The sequence below is a fragment of the Phycodurus eques genome, chromosome 14 (assembly GCF_024500275.1).
Source record: "Phycodurus eques isolate BA_2022a chromosome 14, UOR_Pequ_1.1, whole genome shotgun sequence".
Taxonomy (NCBI): Eukaryota; Metazoa; Chordata; class Actinopteri; order Syngnathiformes; family Syngnathidae; genus Phycodurus; species Phycodurus eques.
This window is the reverse complement of record NC_084538.1, coordinates 6,980,269-7,004,195: the sequence shown is the minus strand read 5'-3', so window position 1 is coordinate 7,004,195 and position 23,927 is coordinate 6,980,269. Positions and strand designations below refer to the sequence as shown.

At 40.5% G+C, this 23,927-nt stretch overlaps 1 protein-coding gene across 8 annotated transcripts in view; it reads left to right on the top strand.

Annotated features, from left to right (window-relative positions):
* The window catches only part of meis2a (Meis homeobox 2a), a 113,793-nt gene that overhangs the window by 81,454 nt on the left and 8,412 nt on the right, over positions 1–23,927 (top strand). The gene's annotated exons all lie outside the window — the stretch shown is intronic.

Below are 23,927 nucleotides of genomic sequence, written 5' to 3'. Positions count from 1 at the left end.
TGCAACATTTGTACTGGTCTCTTGCTCGCTTTTGACTGACCATGATAGGTAGTTGAGAACTAGCCAGCTTTACAGGAACCCTTTTGCAGCTTCATTCCTCTGATCTGGATATAGCTATGTGGTCATCTCCATAGTCAATAGAATCCCTCAAAAATCAGCAGTCACAGTCAAGCTGTGTCGTATCCGTGTCGTTACCTTGTCAAACAAAATGCCGAGGTTACTCTACTGATGTGAGGCTTTTTTCAATCTGTGGTGTTAGCAGCTAAGCTAATGATGCTAGCTAAGTGCTTATGATTGCAACTTTTGTATTGTTCTATTGCTTTTGAATGATCGCAAAAATAAAGCATAGAGTGTGTCAGCTTTACAGAAACATATCCTTACATAACGTAACGTAACATAACGCATCAGCTTTACAGGAACAGTGTTTCCCCTTAATGCTGTTGATCTGGATAAAGCTAAGCGCTCGTCGGCATAGTCAGTTCAATACATCAAAAGTCGACATACACAAAAACAATTTCTGCTTCATATTAGGATATAATGTATTTGTTCACAATACAAAATTCAATAAATCAAAATGTGAGGCCTAGTTAATATCCATGGCGCCAGCAAGCTTTGTCAACTAAGGTAACAAACCCAGCTAATCGCACCTGTTTACAATATTTGTTTAGGCCAAAGTAAGGATTCTGCTAGTCATAAAATAAATGTGTGCTGTTATTTATCGCACTAAGCAAAATGCTAATGTATCTGTAGCGCTTGCAGGCTTAGCCAGCAACAGCTAACAAGGCTAGCTAGTTGCTCCTGTTCACAACGTTTGTATACAGTAGTCCTATTGCTTTTGAATGATTGTAACAGTACTAAATACAATCCAAATACTGTATGCATTATGTATGGTGGAAATGGACCCCTATAGGAAGGTTTCTCTGTCCCCGATAGGTTGACCCCACCCCTTTTCTAAAGTGTGTAAACCATTTCTGTGCATCCCTCCTACCAAATACACACACACACACACACAAACACGCACACGAATAAACACACACACTTTGTAATATTATTATGTGTGAGCTACCAGGATGTTCCGGTTATCGCTTAAGTCAGCGCCTCTTTGTGGCTTGATACACATGTATTGACTGGGATCTATTTAAGGGAGATAATAAGCTACCCCTGCAGCCCCCACACCCACAAGCACTCCACCAATCTCCACCCCCACCCCCTTTTTGCCCACCCTTGCCATCGAAAAATCCCATACCAAGCTCCGCCACCGGTGCCCCCACACAAAAAGCGCCAGCCGCCCCCTCCCCGGTTTACGGCAGCTATACGGTGGGATTAAGGTGGCGGTGGCCAGGCCAGTGAGGCCTTTGTAGACGGCTTAGCACATAACTGGGGGTGGTGGATTAAATAAAATGATCACAGAAGCAAAGAAATGATACAGGAATTACTTATCAAAATACTAGCCCCGGTTTTATCTGCGGCTTAATTTGGTTCCGTACATTCTCAGGGTGATGTTCAGATTAATTGAAGTGACAGGCTCCTTTCAGCACGCCAGGAAGGTATTTGCACGGATTTCAGGTCTTACACAAACTTAATTATATGGAACCCCATTTTATCATTCTAATTCCGTGTTGCGGGGGGTTCTATTTACAAATGACAAGTCTGCGCCTTTTATTCGCAGCTTTCCTTAATATATTTATCAAAGCGGGTTCATTTACAAAGTGCTCTATCTGCCGGGTACAGACGGGCCCACATTAACGAAGCTTTTAGGTTTATCAGGCGCGCGGGCCGACAAGCCACCCGAGGGTCAATTGATTATTTTTTTTTTTCCCCCCTCTCTGATTCATTTTTTCTCTTCGTCTCATTTTTCTTGGACCACAATGAGAAACATGCCTGCAGAATTAGCCTGGTTTGTCAGCCTTATCTATCACAACCCCCTCACCACCACCTTCACCACCTCCCATTCCTCCCTCACCCTTCTACTTTATTCCCCCTCCGAGCCAAGCTACTTAAATTGGCCACAGGAACCGCTGTTATCAGACTTTAATGCACCCTACAGTGTGGATAGCATTTCAATTACACCGGTAAGCAAAGATTAGCTGCCTGTTTTCATGGCTAACACCAGCCGTCTCAGAGCCTACCCTGCCATGACGCGCACCTTACCTACGGGAGCAGAAAATTGAGTCGCCTCGCCTGTGTCATGGTGATTAATACAGCAGGAGTGGGGAAATAGACAAAGATTGACTTTGGAAAACGGTGCCTTTCTTAACAGTGGTCATGGTGCCATATTTGCAACAAAAAAAAACCAAAACAAAAAACATACAGTCATGAGATAAGCTTAGTCACGGTGATTATTTGACTGCATTTCAAATGGGTGGAAACTGCTGCCCAAGTGGTGAACAGGGAGAAACCCTGTTGAAAAACCGTTGAATATGTTCCCGACCCATCCAGAATAGGTTAAAATCTGAAATTGCCACATCTGTTGCAGCTCGAAGCATTCAGAAAATTTGATGTGTGGCGACATTTGTTTTCAACACAATGGTTCAATGATCAGCAGGAATGTTCAACCCATACATACGTCAATGTAGTTCAGGCAAGATACGTTTTTCCGAATAATATCCGGGAAGATAAGCAGTTGCTGGTTTTGTTTATTTATGAAGTGACATCGCCAACTACTGGCCTGGCATGTATATTACAACATCGTATTTCGGAATTTTCATGTAATCGAATATCATTTTTACGTCGCATTGTCGTTTAAATGAATGAAATAGAAAAAATAAAACTCTTGGAAAGTTTGCAGACGCTACCTTCATTTTTAGGGGAGAACTGTTTCATACCTCGAACCTTTAGCTGTGTTGAAATATGTTTTTTTATTCTCCCGCCTGTGTTTTCTCTTTCCAAGCTGAGATACCCAGTTAGCCCGGGACATGACACACCGCTGCCGTCCGAAATTCCTGTTAAAAATAAAAGCTCTTCAAATTCCTGGCAAGGCCCTCGCATTGTTCTGTCTTTGCCTTTGATGCGTGGCCGCTGCCAACGTGACGGGCCAAAGACAGATAGAGATGCAGCCAGTGAGACAGATGATTGGTAGTGGTGGTGGTTAGTCGAGGGGGGGGGGGGCGTCGGGCTGTATGGCCGCTGTCTTGGGTTTCCAGCGCTCTCCCCTGTGGGGGAAAGGATGTGCTGAATCAGGGCTTTGTCCTCCGCCACAATTGTGGTCGGGCGACTGCACAAGGCTGCCCTGTGTTGCAGTTGGTCCCCTCCTACCCTGTCAAACCGTCCTCCCTTTTCTACCTGCAGCTCACCTACATGCACCCAAAACAACCGCTTTAAAACCTTGAGTCCATCTCCTATAGCCACTATCTCCAGTCCGCATCATTAGCTAACAGCCTCACCTGAATGCATTAGTCAGCCACTGTTAATAAAGAACACGGTAAAAGGTTAAAGTCCACTATTCCGCCGCTATTTAGTTGTCCTTTTAATGGTACCCGATGTGTGCATACTCTGTGTACATGTTTTTTCTAATGTGTCATTGTGACCTCTTCTGCTATTTGCAGAGGTATCGTAAGTGCATAGTGTACCCTTAGTTACCTCCGCCAAGGAAATTGTTTTCATTCCTCTCCATTTCTTTTCGAAAAGGTTTATTAATATGTGGTCCGGCTCTCGAATAAGATGCAGCTCAAGGAATTTTGTTCACATTTATAAGTACTGTAATTTCTAGTGTATAATGTGCATTTTTCCCCTTCCAAAAATCTCCAAAATCAATGGTGCGCATTATACATAGGTATAGGGGGGAATGGAAAAAACTTTCCCATTTTATAAATGTATGCCGCCATCTAGAGGTTATGAAAAAGCATTACACGTTCGTTTCAATATGCCACTGCCACCTAGAGATGTTAACGGTGTACACTTTCATTTTAATATGACGGGTACATATGACTGCATATGTACAGTTATGCTCATAAATTTACATACTCTGGCAGAATTTGTGAAATATTTTTTTTTTTTTTAAATACGACTCATGACTGAACAACAACCATCATTCATTTCCTTATGGTTATGTTTTGTTTGATGATAATGCACCTTACAAATTCTGGCCGGGTAATCAAACATATTAGCACAACTGTGTGTTTTTTCTTTTACTAAATAAAAGTAGGGCTGTAAATTTCAAAATAAGAGCAAGTAAATAAAATAAATTATTGTGCGCTTAAATAAAATGCTTCAGAATAATTATTTGAAAAATGTATGTTTTGATCATACGGGTAGCATTTGTAAAAATGCATTATACATAGGTAGAAGGGTTTTCCAGAATTTTTAGGTCAACTTTGGGGGATGCGTATTATACATGGGTGTGCATTATACACGAGAAATTACAGTATATACAAATATTTTCATCGCTGTTTATTGATTAGCAGGGAGGAAACCACTTTTGATTGGAGTGGGGCTCCAGATTAAAATGTATGGATGTTATTTTGAAGGAGGAAGAAAATAAAAAAAGTTACCAGTGAGGTTTGTTAATTAGTTAGCATGATATCTAAAAAGGCGGCAGGATGGCCGACTGGTTAGCACAGGATTTTTTTCTACCCCCACGCTATCAGATCTAAATACATTATGCCTCGATAAGACTACAAGATTTTAGCACGGTTGTTGGCCCAATTTGCTATCACGGTCAATTTTCTAGATTGGGCCTGACATATTTCGTTGGGAACAACAAAACTCCTTGTAGTGTGACAAAATCCACGATCACTGATTTGCTGGTGAAGCGTTATGACGCCAAAATGAAAAGTCTTTGATTTTTTTTTTTTGGGATGTCTTCCGTGTAATGTGACACTGATTCGGAGGCACCTGGGGACGACACAACAGTTTTGTTCTTTTTGTTCTTTTTTTTTTCTTCACACAATACCACTTAAAAGTAGTGCCTCTTCCTCCGTGATTGTTGTTGTTGCCGTTATATTAATGGTTATATTCAGGAGCGTTTACATGTTTTTTGGTCCTGCCTTCCCAGAGATCTTAAATAATCTTCCTCACACATTTATACCCATATACTGGACTTGAGCTGCAATGTCTTGGTCAAGAGTCCTGCATATTTTATGAAAAAGGATTTTTCTTCCCCATTTATATGCATTTAGTAAGTTGCAATACATCTTAAGTTTACTACAGAAAAAGAAAACTATGGCAATTTCCATCGCTGTTTGCCCATTTGTTAGTTAGGTGATGCAATGAGGATTTCACCAATTTGGTGATGTAGGAAAGATTTATGCCAGGATTTTTTTGTTTCGAATTGTTGGGTCCTGGCGGAGGTCTGACAGAGATTGGGAGACAACCAGGTGACGCTTCTAGCTAGTAGGATGCCGTCTCTGGAGACATTGGCGGGCCATCATTTGGAGCTAAATGGAGCCTGACAGGAGCTTCGGCATCGGACCCAGCAAGATATCCCGCCTTTATTTACCACCACGGCGACGTAGCCATCGTATAAACACACGAGACGACGGCGAGAGAAAGACGGCTGAAAGAAAGGCAGGAAATCGGCCGCTCATTATTCCCTCCTCTTCACAGGCAGCCAGAAAGAGAGAATATGTCACTTCTTGGCATATATGATGACGGACTGCTGTGCCAATGGAGCACTAATAACAATAAAGAGGGCACTAAGCCACACTCTATTTTTACTCCTCTGGCTCGTCTCTACAGCCCAGGGGGGAATACGCACATGCCAAACACACACACACACACACACGCACACACACGCACACAAACACACACACACACACACACACACACGAGAGAGAGGGAGGCTCTAATTAGCGGCAGAAAGGAATACAATGAGTGAGTTATTAAGACACAGGGGCGGCTCTCGGCCAACCTTTGCCCCGTGTCGGAGCACAGGTCACATGATAAGGGAAGGATATCCGCCAGACGACGGCGCCAGACGGCCTGTGCCCACTGATGACGTCAAATAGCTGCAAGATCTGCAACCATTCACACCGGGGAGGGCATAGTACACTGATGATGATGATTATTATTATTATTGTTGTTGTTAAATGATCAATCAGCTGGCTATATGAGTGGCATGAGCCAACGACTGCATAGTGTCTATGGGGCGTCCTGAAGGCAGGTGCAAAAGTGAGAAAATGCATAAAGCAAACAAACAGGAAACAAAACAGTGCAAATTATGGAGGGGACTTTTCTGTTGAGAATTTAGTGGGATTTCATAGGAAAACATTTTTATCATTATATTTTTTCTAAATCATTTTAACTATACTTTTAATAGAATTAATCATCCTTATTATTATAAAAATACATATTAAGAATTCATATTTTATATCATATAAAGTGTGGTATAAAAATATTTGTAAGTAAAATATTGCTTTAATATAATAAAACAAACTTTTTTTTTCTTTTAATTGGCATAAAATTTTTTTATAAAAAATAGTGCTTTCATTGTATTGATTTTGTTTTGTTGAAATTGTTTACAAAATAATTCTCCAACACAAATTCAAATTTAAAATGTATTATATATTTTTGCAATTATTGAATGGTGTTTTCATCATATGAAATGAATTTCATTAAATAGTTCTGTCACCCAAAGTCCACATATATCGAAAGAAATACAAATAGTCTGTCTAATAGCATAATTGCCAAGGTCATTTTTAAACGTTACAAATTCAACAAACAAGAAGAGTCTAGATGGCTCGTTTCTACCTTTGCAGATTACCACGACCTGGATGACTGAGACTCTACACAGACATAAAGAAAAAAAACACATTTTTACTAACCACATTTGTATTCTGTATTGATGTTGTGATCGTAATTTAATAACGACCTAGGTAATTATGCTGTTAGGCTAACTGTGTGGACTCTTGCATTAGATATTTGACGTTCATGTTGCTCCATGCACCTTAATTGTTGCATAGGGCTTAAATTTTCTTCCAATTTCCAACTCCAATTCTCATGTGTAAACAATGCAGTGGAATCCAGTTTAACCAACACTGACTCCCATATTTGATTTTGTCTGCAGCACAGCTGCACTCAGGTTGAACTTGAGGGTCAACGTTTTATTCCAGCGGTGCGCATATTTGTTTGCAGGTTACGCGTCCAAGAAAAAGTCACAACAAAGCCAACAACGTGTTCCTCTCACTGCGCAGAGCATTTTCCAAACTGCCGTCTCCGGCCAATAAGAAACGTACGACCGCTGACTTTTATGTTCGTATTTTTATGATCCTTTTGGGTTTGGCGGGCAACAAGTATATGTCATATTTTCCAAATGTATCATAAAATGACGAAGCAAGAGCCACTGGCCTCTCATTTCCCCCAAATTCTTTGACGATATTAAAGCTTCCCGAGCGTCCCTCGACATCCGACTTTTCCCATCTCTTCCCGTTTTCATCCATCGTAACTCTGACCCAGATGGAAATGTCAGCATCTTTTTTGGGCTGCAACCTGGGACTTCTTTTGGTGGCCATGTTGCGCCGCTGGCTTTCTAAATATACCGCCGCCGTGTGTGTGCGTGTGATTGGGATACAGCGAGCGAGCAAGAGGCGGTGGGGGGAGGTTGGTTGAGTGTGTGGCGATGCCAACACAGGCATCATGATCCCTCTCATTTAGGGAGCGCTAATTGGCAGTTAATTAGCCGAATTGACTCTGTTGTCAGATCCCAAGTGTCAGCCCCCCCGCACCACCACTACCTACCCGCTAAATTCATTTGATCTGGCTGATTTCTTGATGCGCAAATAATAGTCGCGTCTGGAGGGCGGCTGGAAAACGTTAATTTCCACTACTGGCAGATTGCGAGGCGAGTGAACATTTTTGGATTTAGTTGAGCAGTTGTCGTCATCCTTTTTTCAGTTCGCAGCCGTTAAACAGCTGATGCTAATGTGCACTGCTGTGTTGATGGGTGCTTTTTGCCAAGCATACGTGCGACGTGATTAATGATACCCGCTCCCACTTTATCAGACTCACGGGTCACAACACGGCATGGTTACACAACAGCTGTGTGAGTCGACAATCATAACAAAACATGTTGCTTTAACCAAATAGTTATGGCACTCCGCTTATGTTTCCTTTGAGCCTGTTCTTGTGAGAATTTAGTTGAATTTCTTATAGAAAACAGTCAGGAATCTATTGCAAAATTTGTGAAACCTTGTTACCAGGGTAACTAAAAAAATGTGACGAGATTTGGGTTAATTTTGGTGTGTAGTTGAATTGACTGTTTTCCTTTTTGTTTTTGTTAGCACGATCATGACCAAGGTCATCATCGTAACAAGGACATACAGTAATTCAAGAATTGAAAAGATGAATTTGGATTAACTTTTGATTCTGATCTTTGGATGAGATTGGACGTGTAGCTTCATCTTTGGATGAGTGTTGGTGCAGGGCGTTGGCCTAAGGCCACATTTACCAATTTTGATCTGTATCCAGAAGACCTTTCTAACATACACATACCTCTAACATTTGTGAACAGATTTGGAGGAATTTTGGCGTGGCAGGGTTGCACAGTATACCGGTACCAGAAAAGTACCACCATACCTTAACATCAAAAATGAAACGATACCACGTAATTTTAGTCCGCTACTTCGGTTTTTAAAATATATAGTCTTTGTATGTGGACAGAACGAAAGCTGGACAAGCGAACTGTGTAAACTGTACCGTAATTTATTCAGTCTCCAGGGCCCTACACAATAACAGTACGAGAAAGCGGAGGGACAAAAGCTTAAGCAGCTATGGGAGACAAAAATCTAATCCACATGTGCTTATAACTCCCAGTTGAGATGTACTTTATGATTCTGATACCTAAACCTAAAGAGAACTAATCATCAAACTGTTCAATTATAACGCTTAATGTTGTCAAACGAAAGTCAGCTAGTTTAATGCTAACAGTACAACGTGAAAGGCCATAGATAGCAATTAACATACATTTTATGGTACTTATAAACCTGCGATATGAACGAAGGACAAATTGACTTTGGAATCTGGATCCAGATCATTTATGAACAGCTAAAAAAAATGTGTGACCGCAAAACATATTCTTCAGTTTCGACACACAAAATTAAAAGAAGCCCAATAAAAAGGATAATAATGTTCCTGGAGTATACATTGGATTCCTAGTTGTATGTCTGCCGCTGCAAATATTTCTTGTGTGCACAACACAGGTCACCGTTTGAATTTTCAGTTTGAATTTTCAAATGTTGCATCGTCCGATTAATGTAAAAATATTATAATGAATAAAATTCATTCTTTTTTGGTCCTTTAACATTTATAACAATAAAGATAGGAATCACAGGCAGAGCATTTCACTATTTTACAATAATATTAACTTCAAAACAGATAGATCAATCAATTAAAATTTTAATACCATTGGAAACAATCGGCAAAAAAAGGCAGATTTTCACCGATTCTCATTATTTTTGGCTTACCTTGTAATGTGTTATTAATGTGTTAAAAAAAGGGGAACAATCCACCAATTTTTACTGATCTGAAAAGGGCTAATACCGGCCAATTAAATCGGCCGGCCTTTTAATCAGTCGAACCCTAATTCTGTGTAACTTTGGAGTGTATACTCTGTATCATTTAAAAACAAAATGGAGGTGAGGTCTGGGAAATGTGATAGTGTATGAAAAGTTAGATCCTACTCTAGCTAATGCATGTTAATCGCACCATTTGACTCTAATCGAAGCAAAATATCGCATTAATATGTTTATGAAGAGTGTTGTGCAACAACAAACCTTTTTTTTTTTTTTTTTTAGGTCATCATCGATTAAGAATGTGTTATAATGTACAGTTCCCGACCAAATTCTATCAAGAATACCTTGTGCTAGGCCTGTGTGAAGCTGTGGAGTATCAGCAGCCGAAAGAAGCATTGCAGGCAAAGCAATGGGAGGGGTAAGGAGAGGGAGGGCGGGTGGGGGGCGTCTTTGTACTTCTCAGCACCTCTTGGCTCTTTTATACCTCAACAGCTTGGTTTTATTGGCGGGGTCGTTTAATAACAAGCGCTCACGCGTTTGAAATAAAGTCGAGCCGCGTTTTGTGCGTGGGCGAGACTCCTTTTTCTTTCTTTTTTTAATTCTTAGACGGATAATTTCTGTAGCGGTGGGGAGGAGAGGTCGACAAGTGTGGGAGAGGGAGAAGTAGGTTAATTTATTTCATGTGCAGAAAGACAGGCATTAAAAAGTGGAGAGAAAAAAGTGAGAGTGAGGAGGTGAAAGTGTAGGATGATTATTATTATTATTTTTTTTTTATGAACACAACTTAGTTTAATGCACGCGGGCAGCCGTCGTAATCCCGCCAGAATCCTCCCTGTGCCCCGAGGCCATCTGTGAGCAGAATAGCAATTTTATGACTCTGTCATTAAACCAATTTCACAGCCGTATTGTTTGTTAATGAGGCCGCCGCAAACGAGGCGAGATGTCACTCAATGGCGACGACTCCTCTGCCGCAACCTGCGTCATCTTCTTCTTCTTCTTCTTCTACATCTTCTTTTGTTGCTTAAAGTCATTGTCACCCCATCCCCCATCCACCTCCAGTCCTTCCAGGGGTCCCTAAGCTCATAAAAGGGCAAACTGCTAAAAGATAAAATTCAAAGTCTATACAGTCGAGTCTCTTGTTTATGAGCATCCATTTGCCTTTAGAGCTCATCGGGACAAATGGGGGAGTTTTTTTTTTCCCCCCATATGAGCTTGAGAGGACGTTTACAACGGCGTGTTCAAACGATTTCTACCTGAAGTGTAATAAACAATGCAAGCGTTTGAAAATAGCTTTTAAAACGTGTACCCGCATCTGTCCATACACATCTCCAAAGTGACTTTTCATTGGTGGCATTTGCTGTACATTTTTCTTTGATTATTTTTGCTTTTTGTATAATCTTTTAGATATTTTGTCATTTGTTTATATATTTGAGATGTTTTCCAGTAGTATTTTAATTTTTTTAAATATTTCTTGTAATGTAATTTTTTTTAAAATAAAATAGACTGTATTTTATTATTGTTCATTACATTTTATTGTGTTTAAAAAAATAACAGAATATACTATTATATCAGTATTTATAAAATTGTCTTTATATAATAATTTGGAATACATGTAACGGTGTTATTGTTACATTGCAATCTTTTATTCATTTGCGCATTTACAGAAATTATTATTATTATTGTATTAGTATGGTGAACGCATTTAAGAAAATGCTGGGGGAACTCGCAAAGTAGTGAGCTTGATAACACAAAGTATGCATTTACTTCCTCCTGTACGCAAACTTTCAACTTAAACAGAGTACAAGTGATTCTCAAAGTCTTGTACGGGGTGGGCAGTTCAGTTGTATTTAACTTTCAAGATAAATACTGTACATTTGCATTAACTATTTAATGTTTAAACATTTATGTTGGTACTATTTTTATTTAACTTTCATGTGCAATACTTTTTAATCAAACCATTATTTAAGATTTTTTCTTTCTTTCGATATTTCAGCACAGTGTTGTGCATAATGGTGCTGTGGCTTCTAATAATATTGGATATACGTTTTTTAAAGAAGCGCTACTGTATATTTACCATCATGATGATGGTAAAATTTGAGAGCCACTGGAGTAGACCACTTTTGAAATGCGTGTAATGTTTCCTTACCACGTGACATCGCCAACTACTGGCCTGGCATGTAAATTACAAATTTTACTTTAGTAGCTTTTATGTCAGTTTTGGACACATTTTTTTTTTTTTTTTTTTTTTTTTTTTTTTTGCTGTAATGTGTGTGCCGCTTATGATTGACTGACTGGTGATTTTCTTACTGAGGCTCCCCTCTGAGGATGACACAACCTGACAGAGTAGATTTGGCATAATTAGTTTTATCTGCTGAGGGAGATAGGCATGGGAATTGCGTGTCAGCCACAGGGAAATGCTTGGTGTGCGTGTGTGTGTGTGTGTGTGTGTGTGTGTGTGAGAGAGTAAGGAAGGTTGAGGGTGTGGGGACTGAAAGGGATAAAGGTGACCAGGTGTAACAGAATGGCCTTGAGGGTGTGTGTGTGTGTGTGTGTGTGTGTGTGTGTGTGTGTGCATGCGTGCCTTCATGCGTGTGTGTGTGTGCGTGCGTGTGTGTGTGTGCGTGCGTGCGTGTGTGCGTGCGTGCGTGTGTGTGTACAGGATCTTGCCGCTCAGGCTGAGCTCTTTAAACTCTGTGAACCTCTAGCAGGTATGTTCTCTTTGTTGAGGCATGCTCCTTGTTTTTGCCTTCAACTCGCTGGTTCACACTTTGCATTCCATCCAGAAAGCCCCATTCTGTCCGTTTTGCACATACTGTAAAAAACTATGTATACATATATAGAATATAAACATGGTCTTCTGTCATTCACCTCCCCTTGTGTGCTTCTTGTGCTGAAAGTTTGGATTTTGAAACCGTTTTCTTCCATTGGAAATAGTGGGATTGGAAATAACCTGATTCAAAGGCAAACTGTGGCCCTCATGCAACCTTTTTTTGTGTTGTTTCGTGTAAGCGTGACACCTGTCATGCAAACGTAAAACGAACTCAACCAGATAGTTGAGCGGAGGTTGTGTTTTTTGGGGTGTGCGACACAGATATTTGTTAGGCTTATATTATTACGAGTGTCACATAAAAAGGGAGAAGCACAGGTGTGTGTGTGTGTGTGGGGGGGGGGTTAGTGATCAGAGAGGTTTGCTCTGGGGGTCCGCCATGTACATCAGAGTCCCTGTGGCCAGCAGTTGCCACACCACAAACAGACGCTATTTATAACTCCCCTCTGCCAGCCTTCACAGCCCTGCTTGTGTGTGTGTGCTTCTGTATATATGTCAAAGCAATTACGTGCAATTGAAGCTCTTATTAATTTTTCAAAAGCGGGGGAATACGGCGGGGCCCGTACGGTCGGTCGCTACTACTGTGCGGCATCATGGAAACTTTCAGGGTGGAAAAACCCGTTCACACGCCACTGACACAATTCTGAAGAAATAGGTGAGGGGTGAGGAGTGGGCAGGGTGATACTGTACTCCGTTGTGTTATGTGTGTCACCAGACATCCCCCAGTGTATGCGTCGCTATAAAACTTTGCATTGTTCACAGTTAATACATAGTCTATATTCAAAATATTTTAAAAAATAATGGGGCAAAAAGTCCTAATATTTAGAAAATTAAATCAGACGATTACGAGAAACTAGTCGGAAAAGTACACGAAAATTGTATTACATTTCATGGATAAGATTGTAAAATTGCTCGGGAAGATCTAATCACTTTATCAGAAAAATAAATATCTTCATATTACAAGACAACATGCTTACTGTACAAAATAGTCTTAATGTGTTCACAATAAAGTCATAATAATATTATGTTGTAGTACTAGTACAACTGAGTGCAAATATTATTCGGGTGAAGTTTCAATTTAATCAGATTAAAATTGTATTACAAAAGAGAGTAATATTGCTAGAGTAATATTAATATGAATAATTATTATTATTGCGTACTAAATATGTGCATATTAGATCATAATTTTAATATTTTGAGAGTAAATATATATATGAATAAAATATATGTATACAACTACATTTTATAATAATAAAATTATATTATTTCAAAATATTGTCATTTTACAAGAAAATAGTAGTCATTTTACGAAAAAAATACTTTTTATGTATACAAATTTAAAGTTGGTATTTTATAAGAATTAAATCATAATGTAATATGGGGGGAAAAAATCTTGATTTTTATTACTTTTTATGACAATAAAGCTAGAACATTGCAGAAATAAAGTTTCTTAAAATCTTTAGTCTTATGAAAATTACGTGAAAAAAGTCTTTTTTTTCAGGAATACAATTGAGAGTCACAAGAGTAGTCATAATCCAACAAAAATACAATTGAAATATTACGACAATAAAGTTGAGATTTTACCCAGAAATCTAAATATTTGAATCTATATCTGAATATATGATATATATAATATCTCTGCATTATGAAGAATAAAGTATCAATTTTATGAGAAAAAAAAGTTATGATTTATGAGAATAAAGTGCTAATTTTCCAATAATACAGTTTCATTTTTACTTAATGTTAGATGGGTAAAAGTCACATTTTGTTAACCGTAACGTCCACTTTTCCTCTGATTTCATTGAGTTTAAGAGCCGGATCACGCAGTCGTGCATGTGTGTACAACACATGCATATAGGACGGCACGGTATGCCAGTACTAGAAAAGTACTGCCATACCATCCATCCATCCATCCATTTTCTGAGCCACTTCTCCTCACTAGGGTCGCGGGCGTGCTGGAGCCTATGCCAGCTACCATCGGGCAGGAGGCAGGGTACACCCTGAACTGGTTGCCAGCCATACCTCACCATCAAAAAAGTGAAACGATACCACGTGTTTTTAGTCCCGGTAATTCTGCGTGGTTTGTCAACAAAATAGGTTGAGTGCACTTGCTTCAAGGTGTTTATTAGTCACGGCTGTAAAATATGTGCAGTTTTTTCTTTTTGTGCTGAATGAGCCTGCTGCGGTCGACTGTAGCTTACTTTATTTCGCCTTCAGGGCCCCCACACAACAACAGTACGGCAAGCGGGGAGCGACATCACCTGAAGCAGCTATTAGAGACAAAAGTACTGATGTTTTACGTTTTTGCCGCTATATCGTCTTATTATCGGTATCAAGGTACTTAATGCGGGTAAAGTATCGAAGTCAGAGTTTTGGTATCATGACAACCCAACATACATTCCCCTTTCCCCTCCATTACGTTACATTACAGTACAGTACATTATATTCAAGCTTGGTAAAAGGGAAGAAGAGTGGCATCTGATCCCGGGTATAAAGGAAGTCGATCGTCCTTATTTCCCCGCCGCGCCTGCATGCCACTCAGTTTGGTTTGAAATATCACGCCTCTATCATGTCATTATCGGCTCCCCCTGCTAATCCACAAAGCCGCCCTGTTTGATATGTGACAAAAAAAAAATAAAAGGGAGGAGGAGGAGGGAGGGTGTCGGGTCACAGAGTCGCACAATCTCTCACTCGATTACCAGGCACTCGACGCGGGGAGAGAAGAATGAAAGGCAGCAGCAGAAGAGTCAGACAAAGAGGAAGAGGAAGAGGAGGAAAGTGAAGATGCAGACTGAGAAATCAAAGTTGTTTGATAGTACTAAGAGGTGAATGGATGCTACAGTCGCTAACCCTCCTTAAGGAGCGCTACAAGCAGGCTGGTAACTAATCTGGGTGAGGGTGTGAAGGAAAACGAGGTTGAACTCTTCCTTCCACATCCCAGGAGGAGTGGTGGGCTAATCATGTGAAACTGCTGGACTGTCCCTCTCCTCTCCATGTGGACTAGTTGTGCAGTGGATCAGAAAAGTCCAGGTCTGAGGTTCCTGGCAAGCGCAGGCAAACCTACTTAAAAGAAAAAAAACTACTTGAAAATAAGCTTTAAAAATGGGGGGAGTGGGGGGGGAGGGAGCAGATGTGCATTCACTTACGAGTTAAAATTTTCCCGTGACCACACTGAAGACACTCGAGTCACAAATCATCTTTCTCCATTGAAATGAATGGAATTTCCATCAATCCGTTCCAGCCCCGCGCAAAAACGCCAACAAAAATGACAGTAAATTCTATACTAAGAAAGACAGCACTCTACAGTATTGTACTAAATAAGTACAGAGTAAAACTATACAGTAATAACATAATTGAATACAGTGTAAAGAATAGAGCAGTTTGTGAGATGCTTGCGTGCTGCTCCTTCTGGTGTGCACACATTGGCTACCAGGGGGAAGTATAACACATACAAACATACTGCACATATTGATGATGAAAAACCGAAGAAAACAGTTGCAAATAAGCTGTACTAATAATATTAGTCATTTTATGCAAAGGATAAAGAATATATGCCCAAATGCCATAACAAAAAGTCCTGTCACCACCAGATAAATTGTACAATAATTGCAGGCAAAAAAAGTTCACATTTTATGTCAATGTAAAATAGTACAAAATAAATAATTTCAAAAAAGTGAGACTGTTGTTAAGGTTTACACGTGGCTTCACATCTCCTGTGGGGGTGCTTCCAAAAATAGCGCCGGTGGTGAAAACAATCCAAGCCAGTGGAGAATGTTAATAGGAAATGATTTGGGGGACGGTCTGGGTTAAACACAGTAAGTAGCCCCTCCCCAGCGAAAAAGGGCCAGTGCTGCGGCAAGTGGGCCATGGCGGGTTGTTACAATACCGTGTCGTTCATACAGGTGTGTTGATGCCTCAGGCGGGCTTGGCTGTGCGCCATTCTTTTCACCTTGGCTGAAAAGAACACTATCATGTCTGTTAAAGAACAACACGGAGTGTCAAATGAGGTGCCAGATTCGTCATTGCGACATTTTTATGATACACAGCCACAAATGACAAAAATAAACACACATGCTAACATTAGTGAATCCTGTTACAATATTATGCTCCTCAGTCTCTTCTTGGAAAATGCACGTCTAGAAATGACAAAGGTTCATCATTGCAACATTTGAGGATGTGAGGCCAGAAATGACAAGAATAAACATCCACGCCAACATTAGCTTAGGCTGTTAGCTACACCATTATACTCAAGAGTCTCAATTTTCATGCTGCCCAGAGCCTCCTCTTGAATAAAATTTGTCTTCCGAGAAAGAAATACTGGAGACCATCGTTATCCATATTGGTTACTGATTTATTGAATTTACGTCATTAGAAATGATAAAATAAAATCACATGCAAAACTTAGCTTAGCCTGTTTCTGTGCTTTAGCTGTGGACTCGGTAATATGACACTCCACAGTCTTCACATTTTCTTGCTGCCCACATTCTCACAGGCCATCACCCTCCTCCATTTTTGTTGTTTTTTAGCATCTTGTTCGGACTGTCGCGATCATTTGTACAAACATTTATAATGAATACATATTTCCGTCAGTTCATTACAATGCAAAGCAGAGCTTGACTTTTACATTGAAACTGTCAGCAGAAAAGCAATGCGGCTGTCAGAAAAGTGCACAGGGAAAGGCGGGAGAGCGAAGCGTGCCGCAGTGCTATTGATTTATTTTAATTAGCTGCTCGTTAAATCCTCCCAGTTTGCACCGCAAATACATGTAATTCTTTATCTGATTTATTTTTTCCCCTAACGTAACCACGAAACAGTTGTTGTTGTTTTTTGTTGGTTTCTTTTGGGAAGAATGCAACGCAGGCTAGCGAGGACAGAGCGAGGCGAATGCGTCTCGCAACCGGGGCTGCGGGGGTGCCACAAAAGGCCAATGAACACGGTAATAAAAAGGGGAAGAAAAACAGGTCAGTGAAAGTCCATGGAGGAGAGGTGAAACAGTCCCTCTTTGAGAGGCGCACAAAAGAGTATGGAAAGGGGGGGGGGGGGGGGGGGGGGGGGGGAGAGAAAGAGAGAGAGGTATGTAAACACAGCAGTTGCCCCAAATGTGGGCCCTCACCCTCAACCCGCCTTTAAAAAAAAAAAAAAAAGAATCCAGCAGCCTTCTTGCTCTGCTTCACATCTGCACCAAATCAAACACGGCAGTGAGGTCGTGTTCACCCACCTTACGCCCAAGAAGAGCTGGAGGCGCTGATGGGACCAAAAACATCCCAATCTCAATCCCCCTGCCGTCATTTGTCACATTTGCGGCGATAGTGTACGATGAAACAGCTGATAGCGTTAAGTCCGGCCTGGATGCGTGGGTTACAGGGCTGATTCAATCAGTGTTGTTGTCACTACAGCAGATCAGTGTTGGATGTGCAGTAGCCCGAGACCGCCCTGCTGCAGGGCCGCACCGTAATGAGTGTTTGCTTATACTAAACGCAACATCCTCGTGAGCTTCCTTTTCATGCAATCTCTGGTCAACTGTTGTTGTTTTTTTTTTTCTTTCTTCCTTTGACTTCAGTAGAAGTTTTGATTTGGAAGTTGAAGTATAAAAGCAGTGAACTAGAACAGGATTCAGAGGGACTGTAATATTTGCAAGTAGTGGTTACTACAATTTATTTTAATTAATTTATTACTCATTTTTATTGTTTTTGTTTAATTATTCATGTAGTCACAAAGGCATTCCCATTTGTAGTTTATTTGTATGTTTTATTTATTTTTATTTTCTATTTTTCAATTATTTAAGCTGTGGTCACGAGGGAATTTTTCATATTTCTTTTTTATTGTATTGTATTTTTAACGCATGTGGTCACGTCAAAATAATTTACTTTTTACTGATTTTTTAAAATTATTTTGAATATATTTTTCACCCCCCAATAAATTTTCCCGACTCTGAGGCTTAAAAAATAGGTTAAAAAATGTCAGCAAATGACAACCAAAAATGGTGCTACAGCCGAGACTTCATCCAAAAAAGTGATCACTTTAAAGTAATTTTCTTTTTATCAATTTTTTAATTTTAATATTATTTTTACTTATGTTTTTATTGGTGTGGTTACTAAGGCATTTCCATTTGTATTTTAGTTCTGTTTTATTATTATTTTATTTAATTGTCTTTATTTATTTTTAAAGCTGCGGTCCAGTAAGACATTTTTATTATATTTTTATTTGGTATTATTATTGTACTTTATTTCATTAATAATTTCCCTGCCTTGGGGTTTTAAAAATAAGTAAAAAAAATAAAAATAATCACAGTAAATAACAAGCCTGCTTTTACTCAATCAGAAGCCCATTGACAGTCATTTCCGCAAAAGGCGCAGTAACAATAATGAATGAAAAAGCATGAAAAACAAACAAAGTAAACTATGGCTTCTACCAACCTCCACTGTATCTTCGCACACAAAGGTTCTGTTTTTGTGTGCTTAACTCTTTGCCACGGTAACCAGGAGGCGGCGGCAGAAGTCGGAGGGGTGGCCCGAGGACCCCCCTCCTCTGGCCTTCGAGCATCTTTTATCAGACGCGAGTCAAGCCAATTGAGCTTATCGAGGTCGGCCCTGATAACGCTGTTAATGGTGTGTGCTTAGATCAACGCCTCCGCCGAATCCTCAAGTGGGGAACGGACGGACGGATGTGAGGACCGGCGAAACCGGGTTCCACCCGTAGCTTTGACCTCAGCTTTAAGTCATCTTTAAGGCTCGTCCGTGCTGTAAATGAACACAAGGACACTGTTGACCACGGCAGCGTGTCCTGAGCCTCAGCTCAAACCTTCACACAACCTAAAAGTCCACATTTTATTATCTACATCTGGCGGTGGAGCTTATTATTGCCTGCCTCTCCTCAATGTTATAGAGCATACACACACACACACACACACACACACACACACACACACACACACACACAGCATGGGAACTCCATGCTGTCTTCAAACAAATAATTAAAGGCAAGGTTAGGAGGTCATGTGGAGGTCATTCCTCGGGATACACAGCAGAATGTGTACATTCTCCCCGGGAGAGAGCCAACTAGTGTGTGCAAAGGGGGGTGGGAGTGGTGTTGGTGGGTTTAGCAGGTCCACCGCTGTTTAATGTGGACCTCTTCTTAAGCAGCCTTTTTCCCAAACTTGTTCAGCAAACTGGGAGAAACTGAGAGATTTGGCGCCCGCTTTTCTTCCCCTTCAGGTACATCGTTACATTCTAATGCAGCCTTTCCTGAACATTTTAAGCTACGCAACCCCTTAAGCATATTGGTAGTTGGCACACCCCCTCTTCCTTGCGCACACCCTAAATAAAGTCCAAACAAAGCCATTCAGTGGACAGTAAACCTATATCGTGGTTCATACTTTGCGGTCCTGCTATTTCGCAGTATTTCTAAAAAAAATAATATTGTTATTATTATTATAATTTTTTTGTAACTTTATTTTATTTTATTTTTTTAAACCAGGTCAGGCCATTACTAATAGTCTCTATGGGATTTTTATAATTTATTTTAAAATAACTTAATTTAATATATTGTTTTAATACCATGCTTATTTTTGCGATTTGGTGGAATTTCTTACATTGTTTGTACAATATTTTTTTTTAATCCATTGCTCTTGCTCTCTCTCTCTCTCTCTTAATATATTCTGTGTTTAAATGTGTTTATATTCAAAAGTGTGTTTGAAGACCTAAGTTAAAAAAAAAGGTGTTATGGTTTCAGTATTTCTCTAGGTATTTCTAATTGCTGATTTTTCAGTGATCATGGGGGTCTGGAACATAACCTCCGCAATGGAGGGGGACTCACTGTATAGCTAATAAAAGGATCATGTTTAATCACGCAAGCTTTGTGTTTAAAATAATATTAATTAATTGAAGAAATGCTTGCACACCCATTGAGTGAATCCCTGTCCTGTAGCCGTCAAGCGCATTTTCAGGACGCTTGTGCAAAAGTGCACCTCAAATGCTAACTATACTTACGCGCATACGTGCAAATGTGTACACACGCATCTGCCATGTGTGTCAGCATATTATTTTTACAGTAGCAAGTAGACGTGCCCTAAAAAGGAACGACACAAGGACATGCTGTACATGCACGCATACGTACGTACGTACATGTGCCGAGATGGACAACAATCCACAGTTTACGAGCGCTTGGGAGCGTCGTGGCCGTGTGGGGCGCGCGGGGAAAATAACAGTCAGAGTATGAATGATGGAGCCAGGACAGCGGGAGTCCACTTGACACGAGGTCTCGGCTAGGCTGGATCAACACGGCGTCCCTCTGCTACTAATATCGGCTGGCGCACGAGGGGGCCGGCCTGTTAAGTAGCCTGGCGAGCACACAATGTTGTCTTAGACTCAGTGTGTTCCTGTTTTTCTATATATACAGTTGTCCACGTGCGAACTGTGGTTTAGGTAATCGAAAACGGGACTTTTAGGGACAATACTCCAACCAAGGGGAACAAAGTAACTACACTCTCACTCCACACATTTTTATTTTTCCCCCCCCTTTTCATCACTAGTGTCTTTTCTGGATGGTACTTTCTTCAGGTGCCTGATTGGCAAAAAACTCCTTCTAGGGGTTTTGCTGTGCCATCTCTTAGCGTCTCTTCGGCGTGTGCCTGCCAGCTTGCAAAGTCCATGTGTTCCATGTGGATAGAGAGTCACCATTTGTGTGGAGGGAGACTTCTTAAGATAATCTTAAGGAGTTTATTCGGTGAAAATGCCCAAAATGTCCTTTTGGGGCTGAAACTGGCATTGCCGACGACAGTATTGGCCTGGCATTCACATCAAAGTGTTTCCAGTTGTTTCTGCAGTGTTGTATGAACTGACAGTTGTTGTCTGTAAGTAAAACATTCCCATTTTCATGTGATTGCTCTCGTGTAAACCTGCTTAAAAAACAACAACTACTCGTGCACCAAACATCCAGCCTGTATTTGTGATGAAATGCAATCCACATGTGCCAAGAAGGCATTGTTTTCAGAATAGCTGCTATGTACTGTATCTTCACATCTCAACGTGTCACAATGGTCTTGTTTCTGGTTAAGTGACTCAAAGTCACACCTGCTAACTGGCTCCTGTTGTCAGCATTCCTTTGCTGAGAAATCATCATGCCAAACCAGCCCTCTCCATGGAGCGGGGCCCAGCCAGAGAAACGTGAGAGGGAAGGAGGAATGAGAGAGTGATCGAGAGAGAGAGAGAGAGATAGAGAGAGAGTGGGGGGGGGGGGGGGGGGGCCAAACACCGCAGAGACGGCAGGGGAGAAGCAGGCCAATCGGGAGTGAGGTCACTAGTTTGACGACTTTGTCGAGGAAGAAAGGACAGCGAGTCGTGGAGCGAGCCAGAAATGAGAGAAATGTTAAACATGTCCGCCCGGACAAACAAAAGCTGCTGCGAGAGTAGCGTTCGAGTGTGTGTGTGTTTTAGTGTGTGTGCATAATTTTTTTCTTCTTTTTTTTTTATTATGACTTTTTATTGCCTGCATGCAAATGTTTTGACAGTTCTCCAACAGGGGAGAGAAGGCCAAGTTCCAGGCAATTGCATAATAGTCAGGTCCACTTGATCGCTCCTATTTTTCAAATATTTTTTTCTCAAGGTAAAGATTTTAAGAATTGTTTTTCTTTTTGAATTTTTGGATGGGATCATAGTGTGTGCCGACGTATTCTTACATGAGCCAATTTGTTATGTATTTATTTTCAGCGTTTTTATTTTTTGTTTGGAATCTTTATCATTTTCTCTTTTATGTATTTTTTAAATCTTTATTTGTATTTATTTAATTGATTTTATTTTCATTTATTTTTTTACATTTTGTGAATTGTTATTTTTACAATTTATTTTACTTATACAAACAAGTTTTATTTACATTTATCTTCTATATTTTGGGGATTTTGTTTATAATTTCCTAGTAATATTTTAAGTTATTTTTTATTTTATTTATTTTGTTTTCATTTTTTTCTGTGACTTTTTTATTTATTTATTTTTTCATTTACATTTATCTTCTTTATTTAGGCGATTTATTCAAACTATTTTTCTCTTTTAATATTTTAATTAGGTCCATTTTGATTTTTATACTTACATTTTAATTTATTTTAGTGTTTATTGTATTAGGCATATTTTAGTTTTATTTGCCATTTATTTGTAGTTTTATTTGTAAGAGTGGTTAGCACACCATGATGTTATTTAATGTGTTGGGGTTAGGCTAGGGTTAGGTTTAGGTTAGGCTAACCCTGACCACATTTAATGAGGATAAACGTTACCGAAAATGGGGGGGGGGATGTCAAATAACCTGTCAGTGGTGCACTTTTTTAACACCTCTGTGTACCTGCCATTTCTCTTCTTCTTCGTGTCCCTGTGAGCGTGTCGCTTCGAGGCTTTTAAAGTTCATCGGGGAAGGTGAGGGCAGGTATCAGGGCTTCATGGGGTATTAGGAGCCCAAATTGGTTCCAGCTCTGCCTCTTCTGCTAATGACCACCTCTTGAGCCATTCGGTACGTTTACCCTCGTGATTTGAAAGCACCTTTTCTCTTTAATATCAACCACATGGCCGTATACCTGCGCCGCATATTTTTATGGACGTGGATGAGAGGGTGTAAAAAAAGAGTTTTCTGAGTTGGAGTGGTCAGCTTGTGTTTGACGCTGCCCCCGAGAAGAAGTTAAAAAGGTCAACCCCCCTAGCCGGCAGTCACCTCCCCGTGAACCCCCCTCCACCCTCCCCAAGCTCCACCACCACACTGGAAAGGCTTCCCCCCCCCCCCCCCCCGCCCCCCCTCACTTTAGTGCCACTGTGATTATTTGCTACTAAGGCTGGTGATAAAACTTCAGACGGCCTAATTGATGGGCTCGCTGACACAACAATACCACGTGAAAGTGGCCCATGCCTGGTCCTCATTTCTAGACAGCTGGAAAGAGAGGGAAGGGGTGGGGGGGAGAACCCCCTCCAACCTACACTGCATCCAGAAATGGGGTCCCAATGAGTAGTATGTGTTTTTTTTTTATTGTTTTATTCATTTTTTGTGTAAGACTGCATTAGCTTGTACATGTCTACCAAGTTGGGGTATATTCAGGGGAGAGGGGGTGCGCCACCTCTTTTGAGACGTTTGAAATGGGTGCGTCTCTTGGAAAAATTGTGAAAGGCTGCATTAAAAATCTGGAAGGTGCGCGCCACCTCTGTTGGAGTTTGAAAGGGGATGCCTTTCTTGGGAATCGTTTTGGACAGGCTGCATTAAAACGGGAGAGAAGGGGTGCGCCACCTCTGTCGGAATGTTAACAGGTGGCTTAAAAATGGATGTGCATGAGAGTGCACACCCCCCCCCCACCCAAAAAAAAAATTAAAAAACTGGGAAAGGCTGCGTTTGATTGTATAAGTGTGTGTGTGAAGGGGATAGTGGTGCGCCAACTCTGTCAGGTTATTGAAGCAGGGGCGTTGCTTCAAAAAAAGATACTAAAGGCTGCATTAGATTGTTGTTGTGCGGTTGAGAGAGGTTGTGCTAGCTCTATCTGGATGATGAAGTGGGGTGCGCAGTTTAAAAACAAATAATAATAATAATCTGGCTGCCATTACAATACTACATGAAAGTGTCTCATGCCTGGTTCTAACTTCTGGACAACTGGAAACACCCCTCCCCACCCTTGCCCAATCCGTCCAGAG